The sequence below is a fragment of the Delphinapterus leucas genome, chromosome 2 (genome assembly GCF_059928025.1).
Source record: "Delphinapterus leucas isolate spDelLeu-1000000601 "Yukka" chromosome 2, BTC_Dleu_Yukka2, whole genome shotgun sequence".
NCBI lineage: Eukaryota > Metazoa > Chordata > Mammalia > Artiodactyla > Monodontidae > Delphinapterus > Delphinapterus leucas.
The window spans coordinates 65,347,811-65,365,205 of NC_143130.1; the positions used below are offsets into that span (position 1 = coordinate 65,347,811).

A 17,395-nucleotide genomic window follows, 5' to 3' on the forward strand; every position below is an offset into this window, starting at 1 on the left:
CACTGTATAGGTGTCTTTAATATCATTGATAAACACTGTAAACATCCTTGTACAAATAGGATGAAATTGTAGATTTACCTTAATGCTCAAAGCTCAAAATAATTGACACATACCTAACTCAAGTATACCGTTATAAGGTTACTGCATTCTATTGAGAAATAATGTTCTATCTTATAGTTCCATATGCGGGGTTTGAAGCTTCACTGCTATATTTAAACTCAAGATTTCCTACTGAGTTTTCTCTAATTCACTTTAAATTCCAAACTTAAAAATCGAATAACATTTTAAATGTCAAGGTGGGTATGATAAACCCTGCATTATTTCTTTCAGTAGTTGTTATTCATCCTCTTTCCCAATATTAGGAATTCAGTTATTTGTACAACACTCTTCCCATTATAGTTTAAATAGATTACCGTGTATGTTTCATGACCACTTAAAACCTCAAGAATAGCTAGGAATGAAGCATAACTATAGAAACTGGAGTCTGTTAAGCAAATTCTTTGGGAGGCAATATTCTAACATAACAGTTTAACGATATTTTTTTAGAAATATAACATATATCTCCAAAAGTGTCCAACAAATGAACAGTTCAATGAGTGATGACAAAGTAAACACACAATCACCACTCAGATAAAAAAACAGAAGCCTTCCAGAAGGTACCCTAGTGCTATCTCCCAATCACTATCCACTCCCTCCTCCCTCTAATATCCATCCTGACTTCTAACACCATAGTTTAGTTTTATTTATATGAACGGAATCATACAGAATTCTTTTATGTCTGGCTTCATCAATGTTGTTGCACATACCTCAGTTCATTCGTTATCATTACTGTAGAATACCATTCTATGATTATACCACAATTTATTTTTTCATTCTTTTGTCGATGAATCTTGTTTTCCAGTTTAAATCTACTGCAAATAATGCTGTTATGAACATTCTTATATATGTCTCTTGTTGGGTAGAAACACTCATTATGGAGATGCCAATTCTTTCCAAATAATTTTATTGTTTTTTCTCCCCTGCCCTCCAAACTTTTACATCTCATTTTTTTTTTGGCCGCACTGTGCGCACGGCATGTGGGATCTTAGCTCCTCGAGCAGTTGGAAGTTCAGAGTCTTAGCCAATGGACCACCAGGGAAGTCCCCAAACTTTTACATCTAATTGACCACTCAACATCTCTACTTAAAGGTCTAATAGTCATCTCAAAATTAACAGCCCCTAACTTGAAGTCCAAACCTTCCCATTCATTCATTCACTGAATATTTACAAAGTGTCGAGCAAGTGGCATCTGTGGCCTGTCACCAGGTGTAGGAAGTCCAAACACTTCTGCTCACTACATCTTGGTACTGGAGTCACCATGGAAAACAACACAGTCAAGCAGTGGAGGGAACAGCACTTGACTCACACAGAAGAAACAGAGCAAGATCAGTATCAGTACTGGAGGTTGGTTCCCCCATGGCCAGCAGGGGGAACCTAGGCAACCATGCAGGGCAGCCGGCCTGCACTCAGCCCTCATGGCTACAGCACAATGACTCCTCCTTCTCCCCCCAGGGGACAGATACAACAGTGGGGCTGGCCAGGTGCCATATGATGCTTAAGCAGAACACAGGAGCACAGGCTGTGAGGACTCTATTTCTTGCTAAGTAAGTGTTCCAGGCCCAAGGTCCATTCTTACAGCCGAGAGAGGGGATTGCAAGACTTCATGCCCAAGATTGTCTTTCACAACACAAAGCACCTACCATGGACCAGGCTGTTGTAGGCTTTTGACTCCCACAGTTTTCCCATCTCAGAATATAATTCTATCTTTCCATTTCATTAGGCCAAACTGTGGAATCATTCTTGAATCCTCTACCTTTTGCATACACATACCAATCAGCAAATCCTTCAAAATATGCAGGATCTAACCACTTCTCCCAGGTCTGGTCTGAGTTGGCATCATCTCTAGTGGGATTATTATAATAACCTCCTAAATGGCTTTCTAGCTTCTGTTCTTGCTCCCCTTTTCCAACAAATTTTATTCTCAATACAGTAACCAGAGTGATCCTTTTAAAACCTAAGTCACGTCATGTCATTTCCAGTTCAAAGCCCTAGAGCAGCTTTCCATTTCATTCAGAGACTCATGCAAGGTGTTCCACAATCCATTGCCTCTCTGCTCTCATCGCCCCTTTTGGCCACTCTGCTCCAGCCGCACTGGCCTCTGCTGCTCTTTGAACCTACAAGGCACATTCATGATTATAAAACTCAGGGCTTCTCTATCTGGAATTGTCTTCTCCTAGATCTACGTGACTCACTCCTTGATCTTTTTCAGGTCTTTGCTTAAATGTCATATGCTTAAATGTCACCTTTCCTGACCATCCTAGTGAAAACTGCCACCAGCTCCCTGCCCCATTACCAAACCAGATAGTTCCTGTTCCCTTTTCCAATTTTGTTTCTTTATATTTACTTGTTTATCTGTCTATGTATCTTCTTTAAAAGAAGATTGATGTAAGGGATTAAAAACAACACTCAATGAATCCAAAGGAAGCAAGAATAAGAATATAAAGGGAAGAACAGGTGGGACAAACACAAGACAAATAGGAAGATTACAGACATACACCTAACCCTTTCAATGATCACATTAAATGTAAATGACCTTAATCAGGATTAATTTTGCTTCTCAGCTACCCATTTTCTCTTCATTATTTTTCAGTGAGAATACATGAAAAATTACTAAGAATCCTTTTCTCCTTCCTTATTTATTCTTTACACACTTCCCACTCTTTTTTTCGCCCTCTAAAGAGATTTTTAAAAATAAATTTATTTATTTTATTAAAAAATTTATTTTATTTAAATAAATTTTTTAATTTTATTTTTTAAAAATGTAAATGGCTTAAACATCCCAATGAAAGGCAATCTGACAACAGGATGAGAAGACAAGGCACAACTATATATAAATATAAAAATATGAAGAGGTGAAAATAAAAGGGTGAGAAAAATATATACCATGCTAATACTAGTCAAAGAAAGCTGGAATAGCTATTAATTTTAGGCAAGACTACCAAAAGGTATAAAGAAGGTCATTTCATAATGACAAGGCGTTAATCAAGAGACGTAATTATCCCAAACATTCACGCCCCCAATAAGAGCTGAAAAATACATGAAGCAGGCAAGGTTCTGCCTACACAAGGCCGCTGCTGTGCAGAGACCCCGGGGGAAGCCACCGTCACCGTGTCTGACCAGGAGGCAAAACCTTCAACTGAGGATTTGGGGGATAAGAAGGAAGGAGAATATATTAAACTCAAAGTCACAGGACAGGAGAGCAATGAGATTTACTTCAAAGTGAAAACGACAACACATCTCAAGAAACTCAAAGAATCATACTGTCAAAGACACTAAGTTCCCATGAATTCACTCAGGTTTCTCTTTGAAATTCTCAGAGAATTACTGATAATCATACTCCAAAAGAACTGGTTATGGGGCAGAAACTAACACACCATTGTAAAGCAATTATACCCCAATAAAGATGTTAAAAAATTAAAAAAAAATAAAAAAAAAAAAGAACTGGGAATAGAGGGAAAAGATGTGATTGAAGTTTATCAGGAACAAACAGGGAGTCATTCAACAGTTTAGATATTCTTTTTATTTTTTTTTATTTTCCCTAATCCTTTATTTTTAAAAATAGTACTTTTGTAACATGATGTTCAAAACAGAATTGAAAACTGGCATCTCTTTAAAACATCTGGTAATTTGCATTCTAGTGTCTATTATTCATTATTGTTTGTTTCACCGTGCTGAGTTTTGGTGATCAAACCTCAGCCCCCTTCATATTGCCGCCTCCTTTTTAAAAATTACATATGTGCACAGAGAGGCCGCCTTCCAGGACTGTCCACTTTCAGGCTTGTGATAAGATCAACTAATGCAAGTAATCATAATGACTTTCCAGCTGGCCTTGAAGTTTTAGCATGTGACTGCTTCACTCTTGGGACTATGACTTTCAGTGGGAGATGGAAGTTTTTCAGAGAACTGAACTGTGGAAAAATGACCTTTCCTTAACTTGAAGCTACTTTTAAAATCTGAGGGTCTGGACCAAAAGAAGAGGAATATCAGATTGGAGTCAAGATGACAAAGGTGGTGAGAATAAATGACTAGCTCCAAAGATGGCTTCACTGAAGAGAAAGCATTTTAAGATGAAGGACAAACCTTGTCAGAAGATCCCAGAAAAGTTCTAATTTTCCTTAGCAGTTAAAGTTATTCATGCAGAAGTGTATACAACAGAACACTGCTCCTTTTGACTTTATTTGTACTTTTTGGCCTGGGATATAGGTTTTAAATGGATATCGTCAGTACCAGCTTCATTAAAATAAACAAAATATTTGTAAAAACCATAAAAAATACATGAAGCAATAATTGATAGCACTGGAAGGAAAAATAGACAAATCCACAATTATAGTCAGATTTCAACACCCCTCCCTCAATAATTGATAAACATAGAAAATCAGCAAGCATACAGTAGACGTGAACAACACTATCAACCAACATGACCTGACTGACATTTATACAACAGTCCACTCAATATCAGTGAAATATATCCTTCTCAAGTGTACACAGAGCACTTACTGAGAGAGACCAAATTCTGGGCCATAAGACAAGTGTCAGTAAATTTTAAAGTATGTTCTCTGAGCACAAATTAAATTAGAAATCAATAAGAGAAATCTCTCTGAAAAAGTCTCCAAACATTTTGAAACTAAATCATGTACTTCTAAATAACCCATGGGTAAATAAGAAATTAAGACACAAATCAGGAAGTATTTTGAACTGAATGTAATTCACCATGTCAACAAACTAAAAGAGAAAAATCATAGGATCACCTCACTAGATGAAAGAATATACAGAAGACATTTGACAAAATTCAACATCCATTCCTGAGTGAAAAAAAAAAATTAGCAAACCAGGAATTGAAGGAACTTCAAGCTGATGAAGGGCATCTATGAAAAAACTATAGTTAACATATTTAATAGTGAAAGACTGAAAGCTTTCTAAGATAAGGATCAAGACAAGAATATCACCACTTCTATTCCACACTGTACTGGAGGTTCTAAACACTATAATTAGGCAAGAAAAAGAAGTAAAAAGCCTTTCCTTTCCAGACTGGAAAGGTAGAAGAAAAACTGTCTTAATTCACAGATAACACGATCATTTATATAGAAAATCCAATTTATTTCCCTAGAACTAATAAATGAATTTTAGAAAGACTGCAGGATACAAGATCAATAAATGAAAACTAAATTTATACAAACTAGTAAAGAACAACTGGAATTTGGAATTTTAGAAACATCAAAATTTATAATAGCATGAAAAATATGAAATATTTAGAGATAAATATGACAAAAGAAGTAAAAGATCTGCACACTGAAAACTGACAGAAATTTAATACATAGTAAATATATGGAGTTATACTTTGTTCATGGATAGAAGATTTAATATTGTTAAGATGCTGAGGTAGGCAGAATAATAATCCCCACCCAAAGGTTCCTGTCCTTATCCCTGGAACGTATGAATATCTTATCTTACATGGCAAAGGGGACTTTGCAGATGTGATTAAATTAAGGATCTTGAGACTAGGAGAGCTGGATTATCTAGATGGTTCCAATGGAATCCGAAGGGTCCCTACAGGGGAAAGAAGGAGGCAGAAGAGTCAGAGTCAGAGAAGGAAATGTGACTGCTGGCTTTGAAGATGGAAGGGTGGTACAAGGCAAGGAATTCAGGCAGCCTCTAGAAGCTGGAACAGGCAAGAAACGGATTCTCCTCTAAAGCCTCCTGCTGACAGGAGCAGCCCTGCTGACACCTTCATTTTAGCCTCATAAAACCTATTTTAGACTTCTGACCTCCAGAACTGTGTGCAAAGCGTAAACAAACTAAGTTTGGGTTTTTGTAAACCACTAAGTTTGTGGCAATTTGTTACAGCAGTAATAGTCAAAAATTCGAAATTCTTTTGTAGAAATTAACAAGCTGATTCTAAAATTCATGTGGAAATTCATGAAAAGAGACTGTATACCGAGCATTTAAGTCATTTAACATTAACAAAGTACTCACTATGTACTGATCTCTCTTCTAAATGTTAGGGAAAGAAAAAAAAAAAACACAGAAGGGAATGTCCCTGACCATGAGCTTCATTGATTCATTTGCTCATTCAACAAATATTTACTGAGCACCTAACAGATGCCAAGCATTTTCTTAGACGGGACACATCACTGAACAAAACATTAGCTGCTCTCATGGAGCTAATGTGGGATGGGATGCAGGGCAAGGGTACAGAAAACAGTAAACGATAAATATAATTAGTGGCACACTAAGGGTGAAATGGTGGGAGCAGTCAACCCTGGTACAGGCAATAAGGGAATGCTTGTTGAGAATTTATAAACAATAGTCAAACTGACTAAGAAGCAGCTGCTTTTTATTACTACCATGAGCTGGCAACTCTAATCAATGTCACTGATGAAATACCCCTCCCTGAAAAAAATCTTTTGTTGATCTAAGTTCTAAACAATTGCTACAGTTACTGCTGAGTTTAAATAATACACATGTAAGTTTCAAATTATCAGATTTTTATTTATTCTTTAATAAACGTTGTTTTCTACATAGACATTCATTTGGAAAACTCCCAGTTATAAAGCTGGCCCACATACACGCAGACTTAACCACATACATCTGTTTCAAGAGAAGCTCATAAGGCTTTGACATACTTCAAGCTTGCCTAATGCAAAGTTGTTGTCTCAAACCCTTTCTTAGGATGCACTTCACTTGAACCCTGTGGTATGACACTCTTCTGCATTTAAACCACAGATTCAAAATAAACAATGATAGCACAGGGACTGTAAATACCAAGAAACAGAACGTGAGTTATTACAATGCTGTCATTTTATGGGACCTTCTTTTCGGCATTTATATTTGTGCTTAAAATTTTAAAACAACGAAAGTGCAAGCAACGGGATGGAACATTTTTGTTTGGCAAACGCAAATTTTAGTTCACACTCAAAATATGTTACTAAATTTGAATAATACCTTTAATATTAAAATATTATTCTTTTAAACTGTTAAATGTTTCCAAACTAAATAGCAAAAAAGAGAATAAAACATATCAGCTATTTTATCATTAGTTGCCTAGATTGTATATTTGGAGATTTTCAGTATTATTTTTTTAAATCACTTATTAGTTAAAGAGAAATCAATTACATAAAATATCAGCCTCTAACCAAAGAAGCAAAGTTCAGACATTTACCTAGATATAAAAAACTGGCTAAACATTTGTGCTTTTTTTCCTGCCTTATACTATAGCGTGCATTTCCTTTTTCTTATTTATCTTACTGCCATACTTATAATAATGAATCTCAATAAATTTCACTGCATAATAATTTCATTTATGAAAATTTATGAAAATAATTTCATCATTTAGGGGAGGAAAGTGTTAAAAATTATCCATTTTGGGTTTCATATGTTCTAGGCACATCACTGAACATAATAAGTAAATTATCTAGTATATAAGAAAGTGCTAGGAGCTAGGGAAAAAACAAAGCAGGGTAAGGGGAATGGGAGTGTAAAGACAGGGCATGAATGTTAAAATATAACAGGGTGGTCAGCATGGGCGTCACTGAGGTGAGGCTTGAGCAAAGACTTGATGGCATGGGAAGGTTACTAGGTATCTCATGGGAAGGATACCAGGTATCTGGGAATTCCACAGTTACTATTTTTCATATATTTGTTGCAATATTTCATCTAAAAGATCTTTATGGTATGCTCAGTTTGAAAACGTCTAATTTAAGACTTCCAAGAGGTTCAAGAAAAAATGTAATTTGATTGCATCCCTGCAGTCTTCCCTTCCTAAATCCAATCCAAATACCAATTACCTTTCCTTGAGCAGTTATTAAAATCAGCATCCAAGTGGGCCAGAAGGGTGGGTTGAGTCTCAGGATCCAGATGAAAAGAGCTGAGTTTTCCCCCTGGATGAGAATGGAGGCCCTAGCCTAAGCAAGTAGCCCTAGGGCAAAGGCAGGAATGCCCCAGTTCTTGGGAGAGAGCCTAACCCGTAGAAATTGGTCATCCCCCCCCCGCCCCAAGAAGACCAGCCTGTGTATTCTGAAATTCCTACTGGTCTCCCAGCCTCTAAGGAGTCATAGTGGAGCTGGGAAACTTACTTAGCTGAGTCCTTTCTACTCTTCTACAGAAGACCTAGAAGGCTGAGACTCATGCACCTCCCAACACTTAACACTTAAGGTATGTTGGACTTGAGCCCCAAAAGTAAGAAGAGGCATAAGTTAGATAAAGGAAAACAACAACATACCAAATAGGCTAAAGCAATAAAGAACAAACAGGAAACCCAGAACAGGTGGCTCCTAGCAGAACAAAACTGCCAGAGGAGATCAACATCAGCTTGAGCCAAAAAATAATAATAATAATTGTTATTATTTTAGTTCTTTTTAAATATTTATTTATTTTCCTTATTTTTTTTGGCTGCGTCGGGTCTTAGTTGCAGCACACGGGATCTCTGTTGAGGCACGTGGGATCTTTCTCGTTATGGTATGGTCTGTAGGTGTTTCTCTCTAGTTGCGGCACACGGGATCTCTGTTGAGGCACGTGGGATCTTTCTCGTTATGGTGTGGTCTGTAGGTGTTTCTCTCTAGTTGCGGCACACGGGATCTCTGTTGAGGCACGTGGGGTCTTTCTCGTTATGGTGTGGTCTGTAGGTGTTTCTCTCCAGTTGCGGCGCGCCAGCTTCTCTCCAGTTGTGGCATGCGAGTTTTCTCTCTCTAGTTGTGGCGCACAGGCTCCAGGACATGTGGGCTCTGTAGTTTGTGGCACGCGGGCTCTCTCGTTGAGGCACGTGAGCTAAGCAGTTGTGGCACGTGGGCTTAGTTGCCTCGCAGCATGTGGGATCTTAGTTCCCCAACCAGGGATGGAACCTGCGTCCCCTGTGTTGGAAGGCAGATTCTTTACCACTGGACCACCAAGGAAGTCCCAATAATAATTATTATTAAGAACACTTAAGGAGACTTGGAGCTAAAAACATATAAAAATTCAATAGCTTAACTGAAGAACTGGAGACCAAATTAATGGTCTGAAAGATCACGTAGGAGAAATATTCAGAAACACAGAGCATAACTACAAAGTAGAAATCATGTGTACAAGATAATGTGGAGCAAAGACTCAGCCCCAGGAGAACAAATGTTAACAGGAGCTAAAGTGGAAGGGGAGAAACAGAGCAAAGGCAATGATTAAACAGATAGCAGAACAACTATTCCACAACTGCAGAGATATGAGACAGAAGATGGAAAGGTTCGAGTTCCAGGCTTTGATGGGGGGAGGGGGGAATCAACAACTAGAGACACCCTGATAAAATTTCTAAATTTAAAGAATAAAGAATAAAGATCTTAAAAGTCTTTAAAAAAAAGTCACTCTCCAACACAAGAAGATTCTGGAGAACAAACTCATATTTTTTTTTTAGTAAATGAAGGCAAAGAATCAAGCATTTATCTTACCTCTCCTATACAAACTGACCTCCAGGTAAACCCTAGTGGATATGAGGAAATATTTCTTTACTTTTGTAAAGAATATAAAATATTTTATATTCCAGATAATAAATTAAGAAAAATGATAAAATTAGAATATCAACATTTTTGCAACTCCTAATTAATTAACGGCTCTAGGCATTGTGCTTCAATAGCGGCAACTCCCCGGAGAGATAAGTAGGCATTACACACTTCCAATGGGAAGAAGACTAAACCACCTACTAAGCAGTCTGGCCAAAAAACCCCAAAAACAAAAACAAAAAACTCAACCTGAACTTGATCAAGGCTCTAGATTCAGTTATCAATTCACAAGAAATACAGAGGACAAAGGATCACGTTAACTGCACCACAGAGATGCAGTCAGCAAAATCATACTGTAAGAAATTCTTCAGAACCCGGTTTCTTCAGCGAATAAACTGCAAGGAAGGAAGAGAGGTGGATCACATAGAAGAAACCTTAAAGAATAAAAGAAATACTAATCAATCATCCACGTATGGTCCTGTTTAAAAGAATTATGAAACTCATGAGACTATTAGAAATTTGAGCACTGACTATTTAATGATATTAAGGAACCATTATATTTTTAGGGTGAAAATGATATTACGATTGTTTTTTTAAGTTCTTATCTTTTAGAGATACCAACTGAAATAGGTGATGAAATGGTATGATGGCTGTGATTTGCTTCAAAATAACATGACAGGGGCTTCCCTGGTGGCGCAGTGGTTGAGAGTCCGCCTGCCGATGCAGGGGACACGGGTTCATGCCACGGTCCAGGAAGATCCCACATGCCGCGGAGCGGCTGGGCCTGTGAGCCATGGCTGCTGAGCCTGCGCGTCCAGAGCTTGTGCTCTGCGACGGGAAAGGCCACAACAGTGAGAGGCCCACGTACCGCAAAAAAAAAAATACATAAATAACATGATGGACATGGACAGGGTAGCAACGAAGCCAGACTGGCCATGAGTTGGTAATTGTTGAAGCTGCTGATATGTATATGTGGGTTTACCGTATGTTCCGTCTACCTTTATTATATAGAAATTCAAGCACAATCAAAAAGTTTTACATAAGGCTTTTCTGTTGACTAAGTAGAAGGGTAAAAAAAGCATTCAGCTTACTACAAAGGATGCTACATGAAATATCCTAACTCTTCTGAGAAATTCCAAACATCATAATGCCTAATATAATCCAAGAAGCTGAGAAAAAAATTACTTATTTCTGGCTCTTGGGAAATATATTTAATGGGTGATAATTTAGCATTTTACTGGAATGTTCACATTAGCACAATATAAAAAACTCAAAAAAGTTATTTTTAACGACAAAGTCTTCAAAGAAAAAGATTATTTTAAGGTGTCAGAACATATACCACGTTCATATCTTCTTTCTAGTTGCTAACCTAAATGTTGCTTAAGATTTAAGTCATCAAAACAGTATTATGGTACTGGCAAAAGAATAGACACATAAACCAATGGAACAGAATAGAGAACCCAGAAATAAACCCATGTATATACAAATCAACTAATATTTGACAAGGGAGCCAAGAATATTCAATGGAGAAGAGACAGTCTCTTCAATAAATGGTACTGGGAAAATTGGATATTCACATGCAAAAGAATGAAACTAGATCCCTATCTTACATCACTCACAAATTTAACTCAAAATGAATTAAAGACTTAAATGTAAGACCTGATACCATAAAACTTCTAGAAGAAAACAAAGGGAAAAAGCTCCCTGACAATGGTCTCAGCAATGATTTTTTTTTGGATATAACACCTAAAGCACAAGCAACAAAAGCAAAAATAAACAAGCAGACTACATCAAACCAACAAGCTTCTGCACATCAAAGGAAATGTTCAACAAAATGAAAAGCTATGGAATGGATAAAAATATTTGCAAACCACCTATCTTATATGGGGTTAACATCCAAAAAATATAAGGAACTCATACAAATCAACAGCAAAAACCAAATAATCCAATTTAAAAATGGGCAAAGGACCTAAAAAGACATATTTCTTCTTTTTTTTTTTTTTTTTTTTTTTGCGGTACGTGGGCCTCTCACTGCTGTGGCCTCTCCCGCTGCGGAGCACAGGCTCCGGACACGCAGGCTCATCGGCCATGGCTCACGGGCCCAGCCGCTCCACAGCACGTGGGATCCTCCCGGACCGGGGCACGAACCCTCGTCCCCCGCATCAGCAGGTGGACTCCCAACCACCGCGCCATCAGGGAAGCCCAAAAAGACATATTTCTAAAGAACATGTTCAAATGGCCAACAGGTACATGAAATGGTGCTCAACATCACTAATCATCAGAGAAATACAAATCTAAACCACAATGAGATATTGTCTCACATTTGTCAGAATGGCTATTATCAAAAAGACAAGAGGTAACAAGTGCTGGTAAGGATGTAAAGAAAAGGGAACCCTTGTGCACTGCTGGTGGAATGTAAACTGGTACAGCCACTACGGAAAACCGTATTGAGTTTCCTAAAAAAGAGTTAAAAGTAGAACTACCATATGGCCCAGCAATTCCACTTCTGGGTATACATCATAAGGAAATAAAATCACTATTTCAAAGAGATACCTGTACCCTCATGTTCACCGCAGCATTATTTACAATAGCCAAGACAGGGAAATAATCTAAGTGTCCATCAACAGATGAATGCATAAAGAAAATATGGTATGTATACACACACACACACACACAAACACACAATGGAATATTATTGGGCCATTAAAAAAAAAAAACAAGGAAATCTTGCCATTTGTGACAACATGAATGAACCCTGAGGGCATTATACTAAGTGAAATAAGTCAGAGAAAAACAAATACTGGATGACCTCACTCATATGTGGAATTAAAGAAAAAACAAATTCATAGCAACAGGACAGATTGGTGGAAAACAGAGGCGGGGGTGGGCAAAATGGGTGGAGGTGGTACAAACTTCCAGTTATAATGATAAATAAGTTCTGGAGATGTAATGTACAACATCATGACTACAGCTAACAATATTGTATTGTATATTTGAAAGTTGCTGACAGTAGATTTTAAAAGTTATCACAAGGGGAAAAAATTTGTAACTATGTGAGGTGACGGATGGTTAACTAAACTTATTGTGGCATTTTGCAATATATACATTTATCAAATCATTATGTTGTACGTTTTAAACTTATACAATGTCAAATATCAATTATACCTCAATAAAACTGGGGAAAGATTTACATCAACCTGAGCTCTGGCTATTGTAGTATTTTGCCATCAACACAGTAGCACACACTGAGATACAGAGCCTGCCTATCACAAGCTTATACAGGCACAGCTTTTCAGGCACAGCTTATACACTGGTTAAATGGTCAGAGAGCCTACTATTTTATATTCATGTATTTGTGCAAGACTGTATGTACTATAGGACTAATCTAAAATTAATTAGGAAAAAGGTTAAAAGAAATATATGAAAATATAGAAAAGTATTTCAAATGTACTTACCTTAAAGTAACTTATACCTACATGAAAGGCTAAAATAGTGTTACTTGTCAGATATGACAAATTATGTACTTGAGTTTTTTCCTGCTTTTAAGACACCTCAGAAAGTGTCAGCGCTCTATATATTGGCCCAAATTGCTGACTTATTCAACATAAAATATGAAAAATGTGCAAAATTGTCAAGTAGGCTATTAGCTGCCTCCTCACTTACTCCTGGTAGCTAAAGAGCTTCATAAATTATTTCAACGAACTTGTAGGACATATCATGCTAATATAAGTGGCCCTGCTACATACCCACTACCAAACTGTAAAATTCAGTATTTTGCTTTTGATGTTTCACAGAAATGCAAAGTGTTAACAGTAACAATAATAATAAACACAATTATAAGAGCATAACACCCAAAGCGAAAAAAAAAAGTAATTATATATACCTGGGGAATCTGTTCTTTCTTTAGAATCTAAAAATATCATCTCATGCATCAGAGCATGAGATGTGATTCCTCTTCTTTTAACACATATATCCAAATAAGATTAATAATCGTGAAATTATCTAATCCTTTTAAACCTAGCTATTGGAGTTAACTTGATCACCTTGATTAGTAGCCATAAGCAAAATATATTTACTCAAAATACCTCCCATGCAACAAAGGAATAAGTTCTTTATGCCCTGATTACCAATCAAGGCCCCTCTGGTTATTGTTCTTTCTATAAAACACAGTCCTAAGACATTTCTCCAATACGTTTAAAAATCTCCCAAACTAATAAATCCTATGAAAATCACCAAGTATACCAGAAAGTGGTACCTCCCATTGGCACACCTACCCTAGGTCACTGCAACTCTTATACCTGCCACCTGCCTTGCTACCTTCACAGTCACTCTCTTCTATTTATTCACAAACAAGGTTCACTTACACCCATAACAGTTCCAATATCCAAACTGTATTTCTAAATCTGAGTTCAAGAAACACTCTAATTTATTTCTTGGATGCCACGTTGTCATTTTTTAGGTGAAAAGCACCCTAGATTCCAAATGAGCAGGTACTTGAGCTTAACTGGCTAGATCTTCCAATGGTGAGGCCTTAATCATCTCTAAACAGAGCCCTGAATAGTGTCCAGCACACGGTAGGCAGGGAACAATCTTAAACATGAATGAATTTTAATTTTCTCAGGCCTCATTTTAAACTATAAGTTCTTAGACTCCTTCAACAACTAAACTGAAAACAAAAACTTCACTATTATTTGTCTAGAGAAATTCTACCTTAAATCATGTTATGCAAACAAGGCATAGCCTCTATGAAAACTATGTCTGTTACACAATAAAATGAACCTTTTGTTTACTGAAGGAGAAAAGAGTTGGAAATATGTATTTATAATCTGGTGCTTTGGAAAAAAAATTTTGTCATAGGAAAAAAAATGTTAGAACATCTGTTAGAAGGTTCTTCCTCAAAAGCCTAAGCAATCTACAATATGTCACTATATGTGACATATAATTCAATTAAACATAACAATTATAAAAATTATTTCTATTATCAGTCAGGTGTAGGCTAGACTATGCTGTAGAAATTAACAACCCCCCAAAGCAAAGGTTTTATTTCTCACTCACACTACCTATGCATCCTCCTTCTACCTGTCTTCCCACTTACCTCACACTGCCCATCTTTCTCACAATAGGACCTAAGCTGACAGAGCGGCAGATACCTGCAACACTGTAGCAAAGAGAAAGATGACAATGAATCATACACTGGCTCCTAAAGCTCCTGTCCATGACATAGGTCATTTCTGCTCACATTTCACTGGCCAAAACCAGTCACATGACACACAACTTCAAAGAGGCCAGGGATATGCAATCTTAGTATATCTGGTGAACAACACCAACGACTACTACTTTAAAAAAGACATTAACTGGAATCAGATGGATTTAGGATCAAATCCTTGTTTTGCAACTTAGAAGTATACTTAAAAATAAAAATAGTAACAACTATGTTATGGGGTCATCAGAAAGATTAAATGACATAATGCAAAATCAGATACTTAACCAGAATACCTGACCTTGATTCATTCATTCAATAAATATTTGGGGGATATCTGCCAATCACCATTCTAGGTACTGACATATAGTAATTATGTACTAAATAAGTTTTTTTGTTTGTTGCTATTAGAAATGCCTTTTGAATTCCAACCAGGGCCCCCAGGAATAAGCCTTCATTTCTTAGCAGTCTCCAGATTCAGAAGAGACTTGTTCTCCTGTTCTCCAATAAACATTTTCTTTCTTATATGGTAATAGAACCCCTGATTTTTAGCTGGACACATGATCTCGTGGAATTCAGCCTACATATGCCAGCTGTCCACACAGTTAAGATGACCACAGCTCTAAGTTCTGACTACAGGAGGAGGTGTCATGTGGCAACTTACCAGAAACTTCCTTAGGGGACAGCAGGTGTGAATCTTTTGTCTACTTCTTCATCCTTTCCTCCACCAGGCTGTCTAGAATATCAATTCTATCTTGGACTATGAGACCACGGCCATGCATGGCAGAGGAACAAAATAGAAGGATCCTCATTTCCTGACACTGTGGAGTGTCATACCAGCCCTGTACTGTTATGTGAATAATAAACTTGCATCTTATTTAATCCACTGTTATTTTGCATTTTCTATTACTCAGAGCCAATCTTAATCCTAATCAACAAAGCAACATAACCTGTTAACTCTTTAAAAAAGCAAGCTGCATGAAAGAATAGTAACTCTTGACACCTGTACATCTTCATAAGAGAAGATACCACTGTCAGTAGCAGCAGTGTACAGCAGAATGGCTTGAGGAAGACAAGACTTTTAGAATCAGTTCTTCCACTCCTATGTAAACCTTTGGCAAGCTGTTTAACCTAGCCAGGCAGAAGCTTCTTGTATATAAAATGGTAATTAGATCTAAATAGAGCTATTAAATGTGAGAATTAGTGTGAAGAGGTTTATGAAAATACTTCATAAATTATTAAATAGTATCAGTATTACTTTGTCAATTGTTCCCTCTCCCCACCTTTCCTTCAGAATTGGGGCATGAAGACAGATTGCAGTACATAAGAATCACCTAGACAGTTACCCTCAGAGATTCTGATTCATTAGGTCTAGCACAAGAACCATGAATCTGCAGCTTCAGCAAGCACCCCCAAGGGACTGTGGAAAGTAGTCTGCCTACTACACTTTGAGAAACACCACTCTAGTGATCAGACCCTACATATTTTTGTAATCCTGTGCTCAAGTGCCCCAATATTTTAAGATTGTGATGAAACACAAGAACAGTTCCATAGCTTCTCCAGTGCCTAACTAAATGCCAAGTACCAAATAGATAATTTAATAATTTTTGTTGAATTGATGAACTGAAGTGGAAAATGACAAAATGGGACAGGATTAAATGACCCACTATGGACTTCCACTTCTGGCCAACATAATGTAACAGGGACCAAACTTGCCTTCCTGCCTGAAACAGCTAAAAACTGGACAAATTAGAGGAAACAACATTTTCAAGACACTGGATATCAAGTAATAAAGGACATGATTCCTGAGAAATAACAAGAAACAAAGGAGATGAGCCTTACTGTTGCCTTAGTTACTTCTTGGGGAAAGTTTCCAGGCCAAAGTATAAGAAGGAGCACAGAACCTGGTGAGCGGTCCCTGAGTAGAGGGGAGAGAGATGCCAAGTCCAGGTAGGTCAGAGTGGCTAGAGTTTGCAAGCCAGAATACTGGAGAAGAGAGAGCTGTACCAAGAGAGATCCCTCCTCAAATCTTCAGCATACACACATGTGTGAGCAAATGACCAGAGGCTGGGCAAAAAACCACCTGAAAGGACTTAAAGGAACAATCCTGAGCGCTTACACAGGGCAGGGAATAAGGTCTGTTCTTATCAGCCAGAGTGAGAAACCTCATAATTTAAGGACACTGGGTAGAGTACGTATGCTGAAGAATTTTGCCTCAGGAGTGGGAAAAAATGATCCCTAGATCAAATGCTGCTCTGCTCTCACCTGACAAAGCTCAAGCAAGACCTGAAAGGATTAAACTGTTTCCAAATAACTTATCCCAGCAAAAAGCTCAAGAATATTTATAGGAATCCAAAAATATCCTGCACCCAACAGGGTAAAATTCATATCAGGCATCCAATCAAAAATTACCAGGTATGCAAAGAAGAACTACTACTTCACTATTTTCAAAAATAATTTTCTTGGGCTTTTACTGAATCTTAAATTTTCCTTAAAAAAAACCCTAAAATCATTTTTATCATTTTCACCCTGTGTGTTAATCTCAAAAGTCCTCATCTACATAACTGAACTGCTATTCCCCAAATGAAATATTAACACTTCTAAGACAAACAGCATAGTGGTTAAAGGAACA

The 17,395-nt window shown here is 37.3% G+C and overlaps 1 protein-coding gene across 1 annotated transcript in view; it reads right to left on the reverse strand.

Annotated features, from left to right (window-relative positions):
* Positions 1-17,395, reverse strand: part of REC114 (REC114 meiotic recombination protein) — a 97,770-nt gene that overhangs the window by 69,496 nt on the left and 10,879 nt on the right. The gene's annotated exons all lie outside the window — the stretch shown is intronic.